The sequence below is a fragment of the Schistocerca cancellata genome, chromosome 1, assembly GCF_023864275.1.
Source record: "Schistocerca cancellata isolate TAMUIC-IGC-003103 chromosome 1, iqSchCanc2.1, whole genome shotgun sequence".
Classification (NCBI taxonomy): Eukaryota; Metazoa; Arthropoda; class Insecta; order Orthoptera; family Acrididae; genus Schistocerca; species Schistocerca cancellata.
In genome coordinates, this window is record NC_064626.1 from 1,086,401,580 (window position 1) to 1,086,423,992 (window position 22,413).

At 44.6% G+C, this 22,413-nt stretch overlaps 1 long non-coding RNA gene across 2 annotated transcripts in view; it reads right to left on the bottom strand.

Annotated features, from left to right (window-relative positions):
• Positions 1-320: 320 nt before the first annotated feature.
• The window catches only part of LOC126091219 (uncharacterized), a 206,571-nt gene continuing 184,478 nt past the window's right edge, over positions 321-22,413 (bottom strand). For both annotated transcript variants that reach the window (XR_007521265.1, XR_007521266.1), the window contains one exon: positions 321-428. This is a non-coding gene — a long non-coding RNA (uncharacterized LOC126091219). The remainder of the gene's footprint in view (positions 429-22,413) is intronic.

Consider the following 22,413-nt stretch of genomic DNA (forward strand, 5'->3'; position numbering starts at 1 on the left):
TTCTGGCGCCAGTTAATTTTTATCTCTGCTTAAATTTCAATTAGAACCTCACTTCTTCAGTATCTTCTATGGGGAATATACCAAGTTGCGTCAGATCTCCATTCACATGATCAGAAACTTCGCCAGTTTCACAGTTCAAACCTATATTCTCGTCTGTCGTGCTCAGATTTAGCGTTTCCAGCTTCTGTTCCAATCTGTGGATCACTGTTCCATTTTGCATCTCTTTCTCCCTAATGTGTTCAACCTCATCAGTCGTAGCGATGACACTTTACTGATCTAACAACTCCTCTTTATCTTGTCTCCTTTAGCCTTTAGCCTGCATCGTATTTCCCGTTCCAATCCCTCCTCTCTAACCTCAATCTGCACAACTTCCACAATCCTTACCTGTGATCTACTTCTTCAAATTTTGCTTCATACTCTGCCATCATCTGCAACAAAGAAACAGAAGAAGCTACAGAGAGCAAAAAAAACGTATAGGGAGTTCTTGCATCAACAGGCAGTAGAAACTAAAGAAAAGTATAAGAAAATCATAAATGAAACCAAAATGTTGTAAGACAAGTAGACAGACCGTCAAGAGATACATTTATAAGTAGAGTTGAACATGGCCTTCATGGTAGGCAAGAAACATCATATAAACTAATCAGACAGCTAAAAAACCAGACAAAGATACTTTAAATATAAATATCATTTCTTCGGAAAACTAGATGAACTACTGTAAGAAAATATGTTGTAATCCAGATGCAGGAGAGCCAGCGGAAGAAAAAACAGACGAAGGGACAGACTAATACATTTGACATAATTCAAACAAGCATTCAGGAGAACAAAAAGTAAAGAAGCCCTGGATTAGATAGAATTAACTCACTTGTCAGAACTGATAAGAATGCTCCATCCCTACAACAAATGTTGGAATACAGGTGAAGCACCAGACGAATGGCAATGAGCTAGAGTTATTTCATAGTTTGAAGGAGACAGAATTAATATATTTTTAAAAATATTTACTATTCCAGTCTCAGTTGTAATAAGAAATATTTTTAAAATGTTTGAACATTTGCAGAACCTCTTAGACAATATTTCATTCATTATCTATAATTAACACAACAAATTACAAGAGAATCAGATTTCTGAATGGTTCTTATAAAATCTGTACCAAAATGATCAATGAAAAGATTCGAGGCATCTCTAATTCAGTTTTATTAAAACAGAAAACTGGCCTCTGTAAAAGGAGGAGTGTTTAGCCCGAAAAAAAATCATACAAAAACTACGAGAATTCAATATGAAACACACCTAGCACTCGTCGACTGTGAAAAAGCATTAGACAGCATCCGCAGAAAAAAAGCTCTGGTCGTAGTGAAGAAAAGAGATTTCCCCAGGCAAGATCTATATAAAAACACAAATAAGAATAGATCGGGCGAAGAGCTGACACCAGAAACAGAGGTAAGGCAGGTGGTGAGGCGAGGCCGTAGTACATCACCAACACTGTTGGTGACGTACTACGGATGGGGGACAGAATACCTTAAGGTATAAAAACTGAGACAGATAAATTTCTAAAGTACACTGCTTTTTTCAATGACCAGGTAATCCTGCCGGACAGGCAAAACAAATTACAAATAGCGATACGTGGATTAAACCGTATAATCTTAAATGACAGCCAGAAGTTATCAACAACAAAAACAAAAACTATGGCCTTGTTAGGGAAACACTCCACACGAACTACACTACTGGCCATTAAAACTGCTACACCAAGAAGAAATGCAGATGATAAACGGGTATTCATTGAACAAATATATTATACTAGAACTGACATGTGATTACATTTTCACGCAATTTGGGTGCATAGATCCTGAGAAATCAGTACCCAGAACAACCACCTCTGGGCGTAATAACTACCTTGAGAGGCTTGGGCATTGAGTCAAACAGAGCTTGGATGGCGTGTACAGGTACAGCTGCCCATGCAGCTTCAACACAATACCACAGTTCATCGCGAGTAGTGACTGGCGTATTGTGACGAGCCAGTTGCTCGGTCACCATTGACCAGACGTTTTCAGTTGGTGAGAGATCTGGAGAATGTGCTGGCCAGGGCAGCAGTCGAACATTTTCTGTATCCAGAAAGGCCCGTACAGGACCTGCAACATGCGGTCGTGCATTATCCTGCTGAAATGTAGGGTTTCGCAGGGATCGAATGAAGGGTAGAGCCACGGGTCGTAACACAACTGAAATGTAACATCCACTGTCCAAAGTGCCGTCAATGCGAACAAGAGGTGACCGAGACATGTAACCAATGGCACCCCATACCATCACCCCGGGTGATACATCAGTATGGCGATGACGAATACACGCTTCCAATGTGCGTTCACCGCGATGTCGCCAAACACGGATGCGACCATCATGATGCTGTAAACAGAACCTGGATTCATCCGAAAAAATGACGTTTAGCCATTCGTGCACCCAGGTCAGTCGTTGAGTACACCATCGCAGGCGCTCCTGTCTGTGATGAAGCATCAAGGGTAACCGCAGCCATGGTCTCCGAGCTGATAGTCCATGCTGCTGCTTCGTCGTCGAACTGTTCGTGCAGATGGTTGTTGTCTTGCGAACGTCTCCCTCTGTTGACTCGGGGATCGAGACGTGGCTGCACGATCCGTTACAGTCATGCGGATAAGATGCCTGTCATCTCGACTGCTAGTGATACGAGGCCGTTGGAATCCAGCACGGCGTTCCGTATTACCCTCCTGAACCCACCGATTCCATATTCTGCTAGCAATCATTGGATCTCGACCAACGCGAGCAGCGATTTCGCGATGCGATAAACCGCAATCATGATAGGCTACAATCCGACCTTTATCAAAGTCGGAAACGCATTTCTCCTCCTTACACGAGGCATCACAACAACGTTTCAATAGGCAACGCCGGTCAACTGCTGTTTGTGTATGAGAAATCGGTTGGAAACGCTCCTCATGTCAGCACGTTGTAGGGGTCGCCACCGGCGCCAACCTTGTGTGAATGTTCTGCTAAGCTTATCATTTGCATATGACAGCATCTTCTTCCTGTCGGTTAAATTTCGCGTCTGTAGCACGTAATCTTCGCGGTGTAGCAATTTTAATGGCCAGTAGAGTAAGATAATCATCACTAACAGAATAGAACTGGTGTTCCATTTCCCGTATCTAGGAAGTGAGGTAACTTAAGCTTCAATTACAACCAGAAGGTATCAACAACAACAACAAAAACAAAAACTGTGGCCTTATTAGAAAAATACTCGACAGGAACGGAGATAATCATCAGTAACAAAATAACAGAATTGGTATTCCTTTTCCCGTACGTAGGATGTGACATAACGTTTGTCGAAGGAAATTAGCACCTATCAACACATACTTGCACGATAAGAACGTAATTGTAAAACGAGAAGAGAAATCCAAATGAAATTTTATAAAGTCATGGCACATTGTTGGACATGAAGGTCAAAAGAGCTAAGACGACTTCAGACATTAGAAAAGAAGTTCCTGGGATCTGTGAAAGGCTGCACAAGAGAAGACAAAATACGAAACGAAGAAATAAGGAAAGGACTGAGGGTACAGCCACTAACTGAAAAAGTTAGCTAACGAAAGCAGAACTGGAAAGAGCATATCTACTGCGCATGCCACTTCAGAGGATCCCTCGACAAGCAGTTGAATACAATCCCAATGGAAGGAGTGTGGGAGGTCGAGGATGAAATGGTGAAGTCAGAACACGCTATAAAGCCTAATCCTGGGTTGGCAGAAGAAAAAGAAAAGAAGACTTTGTCCTCAGTTCTTCCCAAACCTTGTGGATAATTTTTCGAACTTCTCTACCAGACTACCCCAACCTTCTCTTCTTGCCGCCTGGAGTGGCCTTGCGGTTCTAGGCGCTACGTTCTGGAGCCGAGCGACCGCTACGGACGCAGGTTCGAATTCTGCCTCGGGGATGGATGTGTGTGATGTCCTTAGGTTAGTTAGGTTTAATTAGTTCTACGTTCTAGGCAACTGATGACCTCATAAGTTAAGTCGCATAGTGTTCAGAGCCGTTTTGAACCTTCTCTTCTTACACAGCTTCTTTGCCGTCTCCCTACATTGTGTTGCATAAGTCACCAGTAGATCTAAACTTCTACTTTGCTCAGTTATTTTAGCAACTGTCCCATTCAATCGTTCACCCAACTTTTAGCATTATTTTCTGCGTGGTCTAGTCTCTAGCTGGCGCATCTTGCACACTCAGCTGTGTCTATTGAATTTTCATTCGTGACTGGCAGCTCCGTTATGGAGCAATAGACACTGCATGAAATACCATTAGGTAGACTGCTGCTGATTTAAACGGGTAGTGACATTTGAGATGTAGAAACGATACTGTTACCAGCTGTAATTGGTTGTCTCGTCAACACCTGTGGCCTAAATTCAGATGCTTCTTTATTTGAGCCACTGCCAGAGCAAAAAGGAGAGTAGTGATCTACTAAAAAGGAAAAGTAAGATCTGTACAGTGAAGAGGCAGAATCTAGCCACTCCCAGCTCCACAATTTTGTTCAGGTTGGGGATGTGGTGCTCTAGTACGCCTGAAACACGTTATCACTCTCTTGAACCGTTTTTTGACAAAGAGATGTTCTCGTAAAAGATTACTGACAAAAAATACGTTATTTTCTTGTGGTTCAAGCTCCCAACGGCTCAAAGTGTGGGAGTGTTTTGCTGTAGTTAGTGGATTTCAGAGGTATCATTCTTACCATTCTATTTTTAATGTGATGAGAGTGTTCTGTAATTACTTAACTTCCAACGGCGTGGCAGATCCCGTCAATTTCGTCTGGTTCTTCAGTTTCATATTTTACGTTGGCAGTCTGCCTGTTTCGTCTAAAAAAGGTATTTTGCTATCATCTTTATAGCGTCCTCTGACCAAATGCAATCCAAGCTCATTTGGTGATTATGGAATGGTTCATTCGAAACTGAACATGACCGACTGTTATCTTATCTCTGTATTTCGGATATGGTATCTCAAGATACGCCCAACGACTCGTAAGTACTTCATCGCTACTTGCCCAACCTTTTACACTTGTAAATATTAAACTAGGCCAAAGTCAACACTTCTTTTTATCAGAGACAACCTACATTTGACAGAGACGAAGCTAACGACATGAGCAGCTACCAGTTGTACTCCAGCCGGAGCAATCACTTCCTGAATCATCACAGCAGATGTAACAGGCGAGTTGGCACAGTGGTTAAGCCGTTGGATTCACGTTCTAGAGGAGACAGCCCTCGCGGTTTAGATTTGCCACTAGAAGCAGGTTACTTAAACAAGCCCCCTCCCCCTTGCCCAAGGCGAGGTTGTACTCCATCTCTTCTAAGACCCCAGGACGTAAATTTCAGCTTTCTGTAAATGAGTAATTCCTAGCGTTGGAAAGAATCGACGAAGTCCATTGTTTTGATTGTCCGCGTGCGTGTAGTGCATCAATTGCGGTGTTCAGTGTTTGCGCCATAGTAGTACTTCTTTTCAAAAACGTATATGGGAGACTGTAACAGTCGTGTTTTCTTTACAAAGACGTAACAAAAATATACAAATTAGTAGCGTATTGCCAATTTGAGGAATGAACGGGTCTTATCCTTAGAGCACCAACATTTAATTGGCCAATTAAACGAACTAATTGTATGGTGAACTCCAGGGTCAGGAACGACGGCAGTAGAGTTTAGGATTGTTTTGCGAACCTACGTCATTTCTCCGACAGCCAATGAGCGTTCAGTAGTGTTTTGAGCGCTCCGCTGTGAATGATGTAGCCAATGCGAGCATCATATATGACCGTAGCGAGTTATTTAGTGACTTTTTATTCCTTCTGTTGTAAGTTGTCATCGCTGATGGTGGTGGTAGGTGACACGTTCTACATAAGCAAGCGGGAGACATAATTTGCTGGATACACTCTTTCTTGAAGCCCAAAGCCCCTCTATCCGCGTACCGCAACTGTCACTTGGAGCCCGCAACACTACAATGCCCGTCCGTACCTAGACCAGCACGGACTCCTATCGTTCGTGAATCAGACTATAGTCATCTCACCAAACTTTCCCCCCTCCTACTTCCGTCCCATTAAGTGCGATATCCGTGGCACATTTATTTACAGTAACAGCAATGTTGCAAATAAGGGCAGAAAAGCTCTTTCAAAAGTCTTGGTGCGGTAGCGAGGACGCCAGTTTTTGTCGTTAGGCGGAGAGATACCAAGACTTCAGATAGCTGCCGCAAAGGAGTCTGCACGCAATGCACGTCTTCTGCTTTCTGCTCTATGTAACCACGTCTTCCCGGCGATGGTAGGTACTTGCCCATGGCTTGGGCAATGCACGAGGTGGTTCCTTCAGATCAGCATTTCCAGACTGAGTTTTCGAAATTCCTCGATAGCAGACAAGAAAAATTCCCTAAATGATATGATTTCGGCAACTTTTCCCCAAACATTTTAAACCTACCTATTCTTTTGAACTATTGCTTATTATCAGTGTTGCCAGCTTGAAGAGTTGGAATTGTATGTCCAGGGCCATCGAAATATCGTACTTACCCAAAGATTGTATTTCATGAACTAAAATTTTTAATTTGTAAATAAAAACACACAGCCCGACCGGAAAAATAAGAAACCTGTTCCATCGTCACCAAATTTGCTTCCTTCATGCTCTTTCCATTGTTCCATTAGTTCATTAGAGCACCACCTAACATCACTTCGTGACTCGACACCTCTATCCACTACGCTACTGTGAACACATAAAATTCGTGCCTGTGTTTTTTACTTACAACTCCTAAACGCTCTTAATAGCACTGCCTTATATTTAATTACAACAAATCGTACCATTACTGAAGCGTTTTCGGGGTATCCTCAATATTTGAAACAGCATTTATTCGCAGAACATACATTATAATATAAAACCCACCAAATACAGGTTTCGATTAAAAGGATGAAATCCAATACGGCGTCTCTTCGAAACTCTATACAACCACGAAGGTCGATAGACATCCAAACGGTCGAAACTGCTCATGTACACGTTGTAGTGATGTAACGGAGTGGTATCATCCTGACGAACCTAACACCTCCCGCAAGAGGAAAGGTGTATCGATTGATTTCAAGAGAGTGACATCGTCACTCCTGCTCATAAATTAAGGATAATGCTGATACATGGTGAAACAACGTGGTGGGCGGTTTGCGGGTTTAAATCACCTTGGCGTATGGCCATGCTGTGCATTTGACCTCCGGGTGTCGCAAGATGGTGCTGGCAGCAGTCCACATACGCAGAGGTGTGTTGGTGCATGTCAGAGTACGGTGCAGCGAGTAAGTGTGCAGACGTTTTCAGACGTGCTGATGGTGACTGTGTGTTGAAAATGGCTCAATTGATGACGTTATGAGGGGTAGAATACTAGGGCGACTGGAGGCTGGTCAAACACAGCAGTTCGTAGCACGGGCCCTCCGTGTACCACAAACTGTGATCTCAAGATTATGCCAACGATTCCAGCAGACAGGAAACGTGTCCAGGCGCTACAGCACGGAACGTCCACAGTGTACAACACCACAAGAAGACCATATCTCACCATTATTGCCCGCAGAACGCCACAGAGTACTGCAAGTAGCCTTGCTCGGGACCTTACCGCAGCCACTGGAACAGTTGTCTCCAGACACACAGTCTACAGACAACTGAACAGACATGGTTTATTCACCTGGAGACCTGCAAGGTGCATTCCACTGACCCCTTGTCATAGGAGAGCAAGTAAAGCCTGTTGTCAAGAACACAGTACGTGGTCATTGGAACAGTGGTCCCAGGTTATGTTCACGCACGAGTTCAGGTATAGTCTGAACAGTGATTCTCCCCGGGTTTTCATCTGGCGTGAACCAGGAACCAGATACCAACCGCTTAATGTCCTTGGAAGGGACCTGTATGGAGGTCGCGGCTGGTCACGGCGGAGGTTCGAGTCCTCCCTCGGGTATGGGTGTGTGTGTTTGTCCTTAGGATAATTTAGGTTAAGTAGTGTGTAAGCTTAGGGACTGATGACCTTAGCAGTTAAGTCCCGTAAGATTTCACACACATTTGAATATTTTTATGTAGGTCGTGGTTTGATGGTGTGGGGTGGGATTATGACTGGTGCACGTACACCCGTGCATGTCTTTGACAGAGGAACTATAACAAATCAGGTGTATCGGGATGTCATTTTGCACCACTATGTCCGCCTTTTCAGGGGTGCAGTGGGTCCCACCTTCCTCCTGATGGATGATAACGCACAGCCCCACCGAGCTGCCATCGTGGAGGAGTACCCTGAAACAGAAGATATCAGGCGAATGGAGTGGCCTGCCTGTTCTCCAGACCTAAACCCCATCGAGCACGTCTGGGATGCTCTCGGTCGACGTATCGCTAGGACACTTCAGGAGCTCCGACTGGCACTGGTGCAAGAATGGGAGGCTATACCCCTGCAGCTACTCGACCACCTGATCCAGAGTATGCCAACCCGTTGTGCGGCCTGTGTACGTGTGCATGGTGATCATATCCTATATTGATGTCGGGGTTCATGCGCAGGAAACAGTGGCGTTTTGTAGCACGTGTTTCGGGACGGTTTTCTCAATTTATCACTAATACCGTGAACTTACAGATGTGTGTCGTGTGTGTTCCCTATGTGCTTATGCTATTAGCGCCAACGTGGTGGCACCACATTCCGCAACTATCCTTAACTTATGAGCATTACTGTAGTAAATATCTAGAAAACTAGGTATTCTTTGATCAAAAATATCAGAAATGGCACTAGTAGTAAGACTAGGCAGATAAAATACTTGCCCAATTTGACCGGTATTGAAATTTTCTTCCCAAAAATTTCCCCGAGGTATCGTTTCCCAAAAGTTACAGCAAAAAAATATTTTTCCCCAAAACTGCGAAAAACCTCCAATCATGAGTTGCTACGCCAAGTCACCTACGCTTGAATTGGCGACTGGAGCCTGGTGGTGGGAGACCTGCTCAGCGGAAAAATTAGAAACGGGGAAGCTACAATACTACGAACGTTTCGTTATTGAAAGATCAGTTATTCAGTCATTCTCGGTCCATCTCCACTGACGCCGGCGTGTCAATATGTGAACAGGTTTCCATGAAGGGAGCTCATCTCGTCATTACTTTTCCTTGCTGTATACTTCATCCTTTTCGCTGTGGCTAGGCCCCTGGGGTTGACTAACTGCAGTAAAGTAATGTGCTACGTCTAGGTTTCTGTAAAATGTGTGTGTGTTTTGTGTGTGTGTGTGTGTGTGTGTGTGTGTGTGTGTGTGTGTGTGTCCCACTGAATTGTTTCAATCAATTTCAGTGCGCCCTTTGTCCACAGATGGTGCCAACTTTAGTGTACTGAAGACTGTTCTGGTAGATCAATATCAGCTTTTTTCTCACCGCTAAAGGCATTCATAAACTCGATTTACTTTTCTTTCTCTCATAAACACAACTTTTTATTGGTTTGAGCAATGGCAGCAAGTCGTGGTAAATAGGAAATTTACTATCAGCAAAATTACAGGACACGTTCCTCTCCCTCAAGTAAACAAAGAAGTACGAATTGCGAGTGCAATAGACAAATAATACAGGGTGTTTCACAATGTTTTGAGGATTTCAAATTTGAATAACACACAAACTAATCACGAAACAGAGCTGAACACTTTACACAAGGTACAAACAACAGTTATTCAAGCCTGCTACATCGGACCAATGACGACCATTCGCGGCTACACAATAGTGGAGGCGTTTCAGCCAGTTTTTGAACACATTTTTCGTAACTAATGGAGAAATTCTGGAAATTTCATCATGAGTTCCATCTTCTAACGGTTGCAAGCTTCTCGGGCGGTCGGAGTACACTCTTGATCTCAAATAACAAGTAAAAGTCTGACAACGTTAAATCAGGCGAGCGACGCGGCCATTCCACACAAGCGCGTCTGTAAATAATGCGGCTACCAAACGTTTCAAAGAGAACTTGTAAGGTCTTGTTGAATGTGTGGCATGTCGCTCAGTCTACTTGTAAAGATTTTGTAACGAACGACGAGGACTTGCCGGTTAAACTACTATGCACACGTAAGATTTTCTTGGGAGTACGGACGGTTTTCCTAGGACCGGTTAACTTTCGATTCGATGGACTGGCAGTAGCACGGAAGTTTCTTACCCAGTTCAACGTAGTTCCATGAGCAGGAATTTGATATCGTGGCTGAATCTTGAAATGGTTAGTTAAGTCTCGTTGTGTGTGTATGACAGATCCGCCGTAGCGAAAATAACACTCCACCGCGAACACACGATGTTGCTTCATCCTGTACGACATGATTACTGACCTGTATACAGGATGAAACATGACACTCCACACTACCAATAGAAGGCGTCGCCATCGCTGTATCTTGTTCTTAGCGTGCGCTATTCACATCTGAAATGTTTAAAAGATTGGGAAACACCCTGTATAATCGTCCACGTTGCGTGTCCAGCGACATATTCCCGAGAGACTATCCTCCCCCTCCCCCTCCACCTACAATCAGCCAATCGTATCCTCACCCCCACCGCAGCGCACATACGAGGGTTGGAACTTAAATAGTGGCAACTATTTATTCACAACCGATACAAAAGAGTTACTGTCCTTCAAAGTAGTTACCAGCGTTGTGTAGAACCCGTTACCAGCGATGTGGAAGGCGTAGTATACCGTGTAAGTAGGCTAAGGTTTTTATATTGGTAACGCCACAAGCCCCCATGAACCATGGACCTTGCCGTTGGTGGGGAGGCTTGCGTGCCTCAGCGATACAGACGGCCGTACCGTAGGTACAACCACAACGGAGGGGTATCTGTTGAGAGGCCAGACAAACGTGTGGTTCCTGAAGAGGGGCAGCAGCCTTTTCAGTAGTTGCAGGGGCAACAGTCTGGATGATTGACTGATCTGGCCTTGTAACAATAACCAAAACGGCCTTGCTGTGCTGGTACTGCGAACGGCTGAAAGCAAGGGGAAACTACGGCCGTAATTTTTCCCGAGGGCATGCAGCTTTACTGTATGATTAAATGATGATTGCGTCTTCTTGGGTAAAATATTCCGGAGGTAAAATAGTCCCCCATTCGGATCTCCGGGCGGGGACTACTCAAGAGGATGTCGTTATCAGGAGAAAGAAAACTGGCGTTCTACGGATCGGAGCGTGGAATGTCAGATCCCTTAATCGGGCAGGTAGGTTAGAAAATTTAAAAAGGGAAATGGGTAGGTTAAAGTTAGATATAGTGGAAATTAGTGAAGTTCGGTGGCAGGAGGAACAAGACTTCTGGTCAGGTGACTACAGGGTTATAAACACAAAGTCAAATAGGGGTAATGCAGGAGTAGGTTTAATAATGAATAGGAAAATAGGAATGCGGGTAAGTTACTACAAACAGCATAGTGAACGCATTATTGTGGCCAAGATAGATACGAAGCCCACACCTACTACAGTAGTACAAGTTTATATGCCAACTAGCTCTGCAGATGACGAAGAAATTGAAGAAATGTATGATGAAATAAAAGAAATTTTTCAGATAGTGAAGGGAGACGAAAATTTAATAGTCATGGGTGACTGGAAGTCGAGTGTAGGAAAAGGGAGAGAAGGAAAAGTAGTAGGTGAATATGAATTGGGGCTAAGAAATGAAAGAGGAAGCCGCATGGTAGAATTCTGCACAGAGCACAACTTAATCATAGCTAACACTTGGTTTAAGAATCATGATAGAAGCTTGTATACATGGAAGAACCCTGGAGATACTAAAAGGTATCAGATAGATTATATAATGGTAAGACAGAGATTTAGGAACCAGGTTTTAAATTGTAAGACATTTCCAGGGGCAGATGTGGACTCTGACCACAATCTATTGGTTATGACCTGTAGATTAAAACCGAAGAAACTGCAAAAAGGTGGGAATTTAAGGAGATGGGACCTCGATAAACTGAAAGAACCAGAGGTTGTACAGAGTTTCAGGGAGAGCATAAGGGAACAATTGACAGGAATGGGGGAAAGAAATACAGTAGAAGAAGAATGGGTAGCTTTGAGGGATGAAGTAGTGAAGGCAGCAGAGGATCAAGTAGGTAAAAAGACGAGGGCTAGTAGAAATCCTTGGGTAACAGAAGAAATATTGAATTTAATTGATGAAAGGAGAAAATATAAAAATGCAGTAAATGAAGCACGCAAAAAGGAATACAAACGTCTCAAAAATGAGATCGACAGGAAGTGCAGAATGGCTAAGCAGGGATGGCTAGAGGACAAATGTAAGGATGTAGAGGCTTATCTCACTAGGGGTATGATAGATACTGCCTACAGGAAAATTAAAGAGACCTTTGGAGAGAAGAGAACTACTTGTATGAACATCAAGAGCTCAGATGGAAACCCAGTTCTAAGCAAAGAAGGGAAAGCAGAAAGGTGGAAGGAGTATATAGAGGGTCTATACAAGGGCAATGCACTTGAGGACAATATTATGGAAATGGAAAAGGATGTAGATCAAGATGAAATGGGAGATACGATACTGCGTGAAGAGTTTGATAGAGCACTGAAAGACCTGAGTCGAAACAAGGCCCCCGGAGTAGACAACATTCCAGTAGAACTACTGACGGCCTTGGGAGAGCCAGTCCTGACAAAACTCTACCATTTGGTGAGCAAGATGTATTAAACAGGCGAAATACCCTCAGACTTCAAAAAGAATATAATAATTCCAATCCCAAAGAAAGCAGGTGTTGACAGATGTGAAAATTAGCGAACAAACAGTTTAATAAGCCACAGCTGCAAAATACTAACACGAATTTTTTACAGACGAATGGAAAAACTAGTAGAAGCCGACCTCGGGGAAGATCAGTTTGGATTCCGTAGAAATACTGGAACACGTGAGGCAATACTGACCTTACGACTTATCTTAGAAGAAAGATTAAGGAAAGGCAAATCTACGTTTCTAGCATTTGTAGACTTAGAGAAAGCTTTTGACAATGTTGACTGGAATACTCTCTTTCAAATTCTAAAGGTGGCAGGGGTAAAATACAGGGAGCGAAAGGCTATTTACAATTTGTACGGAAACCAGATGGCAGTTATAAGAGTCGAGGGTCATGAGAGGGAAGCAGTGGTTGGGAAGGGAGTGAGACAGGGTTGCAACCTCTCCCCAATGTTATTCAATCTGTATATTGAGCAAGCAGTAAAGGAAACAAAAGAAAAATTTGGAGTAGGTATTAAAATCCATGGAGAAGAAATAAAAACTTTGAGGTTCGCCGATGACATTGTAATTCTGTCAGAGACAGCAAAGGACTTGGAAGAGCAGTTGAACGGAATGGATGGTGTCTTGAAGGGAGGATATAAGATGAACATCAACAAAAGCAAAACGAGGATAATGGAATGTAGTCGAATTAAGTCGGCAGCGGCAGCTGGATGTGAACAGCGCGTAGCGTTGCGCAGTTAGAGGTGAGCCGCCAGCAGTGGTGGATGTGAGGAGAGAGATGGCGGAGTTTTGAAATTACATATATTATGACTTTTGATGATATTAAGGTAAATACATTGTTTGTTCTCTATTAAAATCTTTCATTTGCTAACTATGCCTATCAGTAGTTAGTGCCTTCAGTAGTTAGAATCTTTTATTTAGCTGGCAGTAGTGGCGCTCGCTGTATTGCAGTAGTTCGAGTAACGAAGATTTTTGTGAGGTAAGTGATTTGTGAAAGGTATAGGTTAATGTTAGTCAGGGCCATTCTTTTGTAGGGATTATTGAAAGTCAGATTGCGTTGCGCTAAAAGTATTGTGTGTCAGTTTAAGCACAGTCATGTATAATTTTTCTAAGGGGACGTTTCAACCGTTAGCAGAGCCTGTTCTGTTGATGGTGCGAATGGAGCGATCTAAAGTTATGGTGAGTCTCGTGTACGACTGTGATGGTGTTATCGCAACGCATTACGTTCCTCCACGGCAGACCGTCGGTGCACAGTATTACTGTTCGTTTTTGGAGTATCACCTGCGACCAGCTTTGCGAAAGAAGCGGCGACACTTTCTGCGCAACCCGCCCATCGTTTTGCACGACAATGCGCGGGCACATAACAGCGCAAGCTGTGGCTGCTCTGTTCGGGCGATGGGTCTGGGGAGTAGTGTACCATACACCATACTCCCCGGACTTAAAGCCCTTGTGACTTTGATTTGATTCCGAAGATGAAGGAACCTCTTCGTGGCATTCGCTTCAGAATTGTTCCAGAGATCGACAGGCAGTAGACCGCTCCATTAGCACCATCAACAGAACAGGCTCTGCTAACGTTATACTACGCCTTCCACATCGCTGGCAACGGCTTATACACAACGCTGGTCACTACTTTGAAGGACAGTAACAGGTGCAAACATGTAATTCTTTTGTATCGGTTGTGAGTAAATAGTTGCCTCTATTTAAGTTCCAACCCTTGTAGTATGCGGCTTAGCTTTTGTGGAAGAGGTTAATTAGTATAACTTACCGTCTAAGAGACAGTAATATCTTTCTGAAACTTTCTGGCAGATAAAAACTGTGTGCCGGACCGAGACTCGAACTCGGGAACTTTGCCTTTCGCGGGTAAGTGCTCGACCGACAGAGCTACCCATGCACGACTCACGGCACTTCCTCACAGCTTTACTTCTGCCAGTACCTCGGCCCTACTTTCCAAACTTTACAGAAGTTCTCCTGCTAACCTTGCAGAACTGGCACTCCTGAAAGAAGGATATTGCGGAGACATGGCTTTGCCACAGCCTTGGGCATGTTACCAAAAAGTTCGCAGGAGAGCTTCCGTAAAGTTTGGAAGGTAGGAGACGAGGTACTGGCAGAACTACAGCTGTGAGAACGGGCCGTGAGTCGTGCTTGGGTAGCTCAGTCGGTAGAGCACTTGCCCGCGAAAGGCAAAGGTCCCGAGTTCGAGTCTCGGTGCGGCACACAGTTTTAATCTGCCAGGAAGTTTCATATCAGCGCACACTCCGCTGCAGAGTGAAAATCTCATTCTGGAATATCTTTCTGTTTTCTTGTTTTCATTCTTTGTAGTTTAAAACTATAGTAGTAAGTCTTTATGCAGGTTACACGGCTGCGTTTTTATAGCGATGACAACGTGCTACACGTAGTGGAAACTCGTCAGAGACTACGTATGATGCGTGTGGATGCGGAGGAGACTGGGCCCTGTCAGGGAACAGAAACTACGATGGTCACGGTTCCAGTAATCTGGCTACTGCCCTGGGCTGCAAGGTTTGGATCACCTGTGGCGAAAGTCGTGGCATTTATAGTGCCTCTGGAATCGCCTGCGATCCTGATGGCGCTGCGCTTTTCGATGCGCATCACGTAGCTTTGTCGTCCTCATCTAAAGGTGAATGGTTTTCATATTATGCGGATAAAGAAACCGGCCAGGGACAAAGCTAACCGATCGAAAGGAAGCTCTTAGTCTCATACTAAGTTGTATAAATCATTTTCGGACTTCTTGCCGCGCCAATTGAGCGTAAAACCTCGAGCTTTCGACTAATACGTCCATCGTCTTCGTCAGGAGCAACTGCTTGTCAAAACTGCTGCAGTGGTGATCTTAGATGGCCCATACAGTTTCTTATTGGTCGGTAATTACGAAATGCTGTCGCCGATGGTGTCAACGTCTGCGCTGGTGTCGCGACCGCTCTCGTAGTAGTGTAAACAATGCGACGAATATATCTACCTCTTCTCTACATCCAGAGCTCGCTTCCATGCATCGCTAATACTATATCCACTGTCAAGTTTGCAGTTCTTCTCGCACGTTCTTATTTCTACAGCCCCTTTAATTACCGAATCCCAGAATGTATAAGTCTGGGACAAAATTTTTATCTCGTCAGGCACTATTTTGTATTTGTTTGTGAGGCTGTGCTCAGCAACAGCAGATTTATAAAGTTCTCTATTTTTAATATGCCTTTGATGTTCTCCAGGTCGGAAAGGACTGACAGATGTAATTGCTTCCGCACTCACTGTCCTTAGCAGGCCGCAGAATTTCCTTTATCTTCTTACGATTTCGGAAAACAGGTCTTATACCATCATCCAGTCTAGAAGAGAGCAGTTTCATATCCATTGGTACACAGACCAAAACTGTTTCTAACGAGGACCACTTGGATTCCGAAATTAATCATCTGAAGTACGTGTTCCGGAAAGAACGGTTATGGTATACCTGATACGGAGTCTGCCTTCTGCAAGAATAGGAAGCGTGAAAATGTCGAACTTTTTTTTTTTTTTTTTTTTTTTTTTGCGGCGCTACAACCAGAGAAATAGGGGGAGATCTGGGAAGACAAGGTACAAGACTTATTTTCCGATCTCCTAAGAAGATGCTACACCCTGTCAAGGATAGTCTCCGTCTCAGCAGCTACATCGGTCAATCCATCCGCACCGCTTCCGACCGTTACGCAGAACGTCAACGGCATCTTAAAAATCGAGAACTAGGTAATCCTACAGCTGCTGAACACACCCTCACAAACGAACACAAAACACTGTTCGACAAAACAAAAGCTTTTTCTCAGGATCCTACACACTGCGATTCTGTAATTAAAGAGGCTATCGGAATAAAAATGTGGGAGAAGAGCTTCAACTGTGGCAGCAGATATAATATTAGTGGTCCATGAAAGCGAGCTGACGATGTAGAGAAGAGGCAGATTCGTCGCACATTCGTCTACATTGACACCATCTGCGACAGAATTACGTAATTACCGACCAATCAAAATCTGCGTATGGACTATATAAGGCCATCACAGCAGCAGTTTGGAGAGTCAGTTCCTTATGACGAATACGGTGGAGGTAATAGTAGAAAACTCGAGGTTCAAACATTATATGAGAAGAGAATAATTTGTTGACGCACACTCAACACGGATTGAGAAAACATCATTTTTGTGAAGCACAACTAGCTCTTTACTCACTTGAAGTGTTGCGTGCTACTGACAAGGAATTTCAAATTGATTCCGTATTTCTAGATTTACAGAAGGCTTTTGCCACTGTACCAACACAAGCGGCTTGTAGCGGAACCGCATGCTTATGAAATACCTACTCAGTTACACGACATGTCATCCACATGAGTGCTAAAAGGAACTCGTTAAACTTCGGTTACACGATACATCAGTCTAATCTAAAAGCCATAAATTCAACTAAATATTTAGGTATTACAATTACCAACAAGTTAAATTGGAAGGAACACATAGAAAATGTGGTGGGGAAGGCTAACCAAACCTACTAAGGAGACTGCCTACGCTACGCTTGTCCGTCCTCTTTTAGAATACTGCTGCGCAGTGTGGGTTCCTTACCAGATAGGTCTGACGGAGTACATCGAAAAAGTTCAAAGAAAGGCAGCAAATTTTGTATTATCGCGAAATATGGGAGAGAATGTCACAGAAATGATACAGGATTTGGGCTGGAAATCATTAAAAGAAAGGCGGTTTTCGTTGCGACGGAATCTTCTCACGAAATTCCAATCACCAACTTTCTCCTCTGAATGCGAAAATATTGTGTTGACACCGACCTACATAGGGAGTAACGATCACCACGATAAAATAAGGGAAATCAGAGCTCATACGGAAAGATATGCGATTGGAATAATAGAGAATTGTGAAGGTGGTTCGATGAACCCTCTGCCAGGTACTCAAATGTAATTTGCAGAGTGTCCATGTAGATTTGGATGTAGATGTAGGTGGATTCGTGATTTCCTGTCAGAGAGGTCACAATTCGCAGTAACTGACGGAAAGTCATCGAGCAAAACAGGACGATTTCTGGCGTTTCCCAATGTGGTGTTATAGGCCCTCTCCTGTTCGTTATCTGCATAAACGATTTACGAGACAATCTGAGCAGCCGAGGTTGTTTGCAGACGATGCTGCCGTTTATCGTCTAATAAAGTCATCGGAAAATCAAAACAAAATGAAAAACGATTTAGAAAAGACATCTGTATGGTTCGAAAATTGGGAATTGACCCTAAATAACGAAAAACGTTAGGTCACCGACATGAGTCCTGAAAGGAATCCGTTAAACTTCGGTTACACGATAAATGAGTCAAATCTCAAGGCCTACACTACTTTTGTCCGTCCTCTTTTAGAGTACTGCTGCGCGGTCTGGGATCCTTACCAGATACGATTAACAGAGTATATCGAGAAAGTTCAAAGAAGAGCAGTACGTTTTGTATTATCGTGAAATGGGGGAGAGAATGGACATGATACAGGATTTGGGGAGGACATAATTAAAACAAAGGCGTTTTTCCTTGTGGTGGATCTTCTCACAGAATTTCAATCACCAACTTTCTCCTGCGAATAAGAAAATACACTCCTGGAAATGGAAAAAAGAACACATTGACACCGGTGTGTCAGGCCCACCATACTTGCTCCGGACACTGCGAGAGGGCTGTACAAGCAATGATCACACGCACGGCACAGCGGACACACCAGGAACCGTGGTGTTGGCCGTCGAATGGCGCTAGCTGCGCAGCATTTGTGCACCGCCGCCGTCAGTGTCAGCCAGTTTGCCGTGGCATACGGAGCTCCATCGCAGTCTTTAACACTGGTAGCATGCCGCGACAGCGTGGACGTCAACCGTATGTGCAGTTGTCGGACTTTGAGCGAGGGCGTATAGTGGGCATGCGGGAGGCCGGGTGGACGTACCGCCGAATTGCTCAACACGTGGGGCGTGAGGTCTCCACAGTACATCGATGTTATCGCCAGTGGTCGGCGGAAGGTGCACGTGCCCGTCGACCTGGGACCGGACCGCAGCGACGCACGGATGCACGCCAAGACCGTAGGATCCTACGCAGTGCCGTAGGGGACCGCACCGCCACTTCCCAGCAAATTAGGGACACTGTTGCTCCTGGGGTATCGGCGAGGACCATTCGCAACCGTCTCCATGAAGCTGGGCTACGGTCCCGCACACCTTTAGGCCGTCTTCCGCTCACGCCAAAACATCGTGCAGCCGGCCTCCAGTGGTGTCGCGACAGGCGTGAATGGAGGGACGAATGGAGACGTGTCGCCTTCAGCGATGAGAGTCGCTTCTGCCTTGGTGCCAATGATGGTCGTATGCGTGTTTGGCGCCGTGCAGGTGAGCGCCACAATCAGGACTGCATACGACCGAGGCACACAGGGCCAACACCCGGCTTCATGGTGTGGGGAGCGATCTCCTACACTGGCCGTACACCACTGGTGATCGTCGAGGGGACACTGAATAGTGCACGGTACATCCAAACCGTCATCGAACCCATCGTTCTACCATTCCTAGACCGGCAAGGGAACTTGCTGTTCCAACAGGACAATGCACGTCCGCATGTATCCCGTGCCACCCAACGTGCTCTAGAAGGTGTAAGTCAACTACCCTGGCCAGCAAGATCTCCGGATCTGTCCCCCATTGAGCATGTTTGGGACTGGATGAAGCGTCGTCTCACGCGGTCTGCACGTCCAGCACGAACGCTGGTCCAACTGAGGCGCCAGGTGGAAATGGCATGGCAAGCCGTTCCACAGGACTACATCCAGCATCTCTACGATCGTCTCCATGGGAGAATAGCAGCCTGCATTGCTGCGAAAGGTGGATATACACTGTACTAGTGCCGACATTGTGCATGCTCTGTTGCCTGTGTCTATGTGCCTGTGGATCTGTCAGTGTGATCATGTGATGTATCTGACCCCAGGAATGTGTCAATAAAGTTTCCCCTTCCTGGGACAATGAATTCACGGTGTTCTTATTTCAATTTCCAGGAGTGTATTTTGTTGACGCCGACCTACATAGGAAGAAACGATCCTCACAATAAAATAAGGGAGATCAGAGCTAAGTGTCCGTTTTTTCCGCGCGATGTTCGAGATTGGAATAATAGAGAATTTTAGTGAAGGTTGTTCTATGAACAACCAGTGCCAGACACTTAAGTGTAATATGCAGAGTATCCAAGTAAATGTAGATGAAATGATGCGGCAAGAAGTCTGAGAACGTCTTATACAAGTTCTTTGTCAGAAGTTCTCATCCAAGGACGAACCGTTATTCATCGCACTGAATGTAGCGAGCTGCTTAATCGTGGCTCTTACCGACACGAATGACGCCTGCATCTCGTGCCTGAGACCATCCTAGCTTCGTTTAGATGACTAAATTGGTGAGAACCGCTAGTCCGGCACGCAGAATGGAAGCTCGCCTGGCATTTTGTAGCATTTCCTCTAGAACCGACTGCGGTTCTGGAACTGCGCTGTCGGATAGAGAACTGCAGTCCGCCTCAGAGATGCTCAGGCAACAGCGATGAATACCAGAGCACAACGCTAAAAATGATGTACAAAATTCGTATTCCTTCCACTCGTAGCAACATAAAGTATTTCCACCACATTCTGTAGGTCTAAATATACAACATTAATCTGCAACTCACTGTAAAGATGCAGTAGGCGGTGTTCTTTTATTGTAACCTACCGGTACCTTAAGGTTTTCATGGGCGGAACTTCAGAAAAATGATTATATTCCTATGGCCGAACTGGTTTTATTTTCGTAGCTTCTTTGCGTGGGGGTATCAAAAATATTCGTAGATTCCACTCTGCATACTGGTTTTTCAAATCTTCAACTGCCTCCAGTTCAGACTCAGTATCAGATGTTTTATCTTCTCCCAAGTCGATTAAGCCCATTGGCGCTGCCTTTCTTAGTGTACGAGTACATTCGATGTTTCCAGGCCGTTGGTCCTTCACGCTTTTCTACCTGTTTAGTGTGTGCAGGTATTTTTTAATAATCTCACTCGAAGGTAAAACATTTTTTTTCGCAATAACCCTACCAGTTAACCGAAGCCTGTCACCTAGTCAAAATTAATTGAACTGTCAACCAAAGTGGCTTTTTTACCAAAATATTGAGTTCGCATTCGGGGGGACAGGAGTTAAAATCATTATCCAGTTTTCTGTCGTTTGCCTAAATTGCAAAACGTAAATGCCGGATTTGCTTATTTCAAAAGGTCATATTCGATTTTCTTCCTCACCTTCACCAATCCTTGATTGCGATGCACCTCTAATGACCTCGTTATCGACGGGAAATTTGAGCTCCCTTTTCTTTCATTAACTGAACTATGTGCTCGTTCTGGCTCATTTCACGCGTTCTGGCTCATTTCACAGCGCATGACTCAGTGCGTAGCTTGTTATCCATTTATGTCACATACTGGTTTCGTTAACGTCGCCATCGCTTGCGCAAAGCAGTGTTTATGTTGTGTTAGCGTGGACGTACAGCCAGTTGTTTGCTGGCGATGATCCTTATCTGGAATGGCGTGGCAGCGCGCACGGAGTGGAAAATGTAAACGGGTGATACGGCACTTTTCGACGCTCGTCGTAAAGTAGCGAAACTGTGAAAGTGGTTTTGGATCCGCAGGGCACGTCCAGGTTGTTACCGAAAAGGAGCTTGAACCACATAAAGATACAGCTCACTCCACAGCATCTGCGTCTGCGCATTCCGCAGGTGTGAGCAGCTCAACGGCCGGCGGTCACGTTTCTGCGCATGCGCTTGCCCGTGCACGGCACAGTGGCGGCGCCACGCGGGTTATCGCTGGTCTCAGGCCATGGTGCTTCTATTGCCGCACTGGTCAGGCGGTTGCGAAACGGCGACAGCTCGTTGCCAAGGTCTTCGACGAATTCGCACTTTTTTCTTTCTTCCTTTACGTTTTCTGAAAGCACTGATAATCGATAGTCCTTGTGTCGCTTATGCAACAGATTCGAAGTTGTAACGGTTCAAAGATCAGAACACACAAGGGCTTTAACACAGGCAACTTAGCTTTACTGCGATTAATGCTAATGATAAAGGTAGCGTACTTAACTCTCGCACTGAGGAAAAATCATATTTGGCTTGATGTACTTTCTCTGTGATTTTCATAAGCGGATAAAGCAACTGCTGACATAGATGTTTCTGGTAATTCAGAAATGACATGTATGTCTGTTATTCGTCAGTTGAGCTGCTACTATAACGGTGCCAAGCGAGAGAGGTGTTGCATTGAGGAATGAAGGAAGATTAAAATTTAACGTCCTGTCGACGTCGAGGTTATTAGGAACGCAACACGAACTCCGAAGGTGTCAAGGAGATGGAAGGGGATCGGGCGTGCCCTGCAAAGGAATTGTCCCGGAGTTTGCCTGGAGCGGTTTAGGGAAATCACGGAAAACCTAAATCTGGATGGCTGCGCCCAGATTTGGACCATTGCACTCGAAAATCCTTGTCTATTTAGCTAACGACTGCGTCACTTCGCTTGTTGGAATGAGGAAGACACTAAAATATTTACGAAGATCAGTGCTGGAATTCCAGTCTGACAGTTCTGATACGAGTCATCCATGGTTTCTCTAACTCACATAACGATTCTGATGGGGTGGTTCCTTACATATATCATTACTGCTTACTTCTCTTATTATTCTCCAACTAGGCAAATCATCCATCTCCTGTGATCTCGACATCGAGAAAATACTGTTTACTAACCACTTTGTCTTCGTTAATCTCGAAGGCGACAGTACATCTGGCAAGGGCTGGCCGGAGTGGC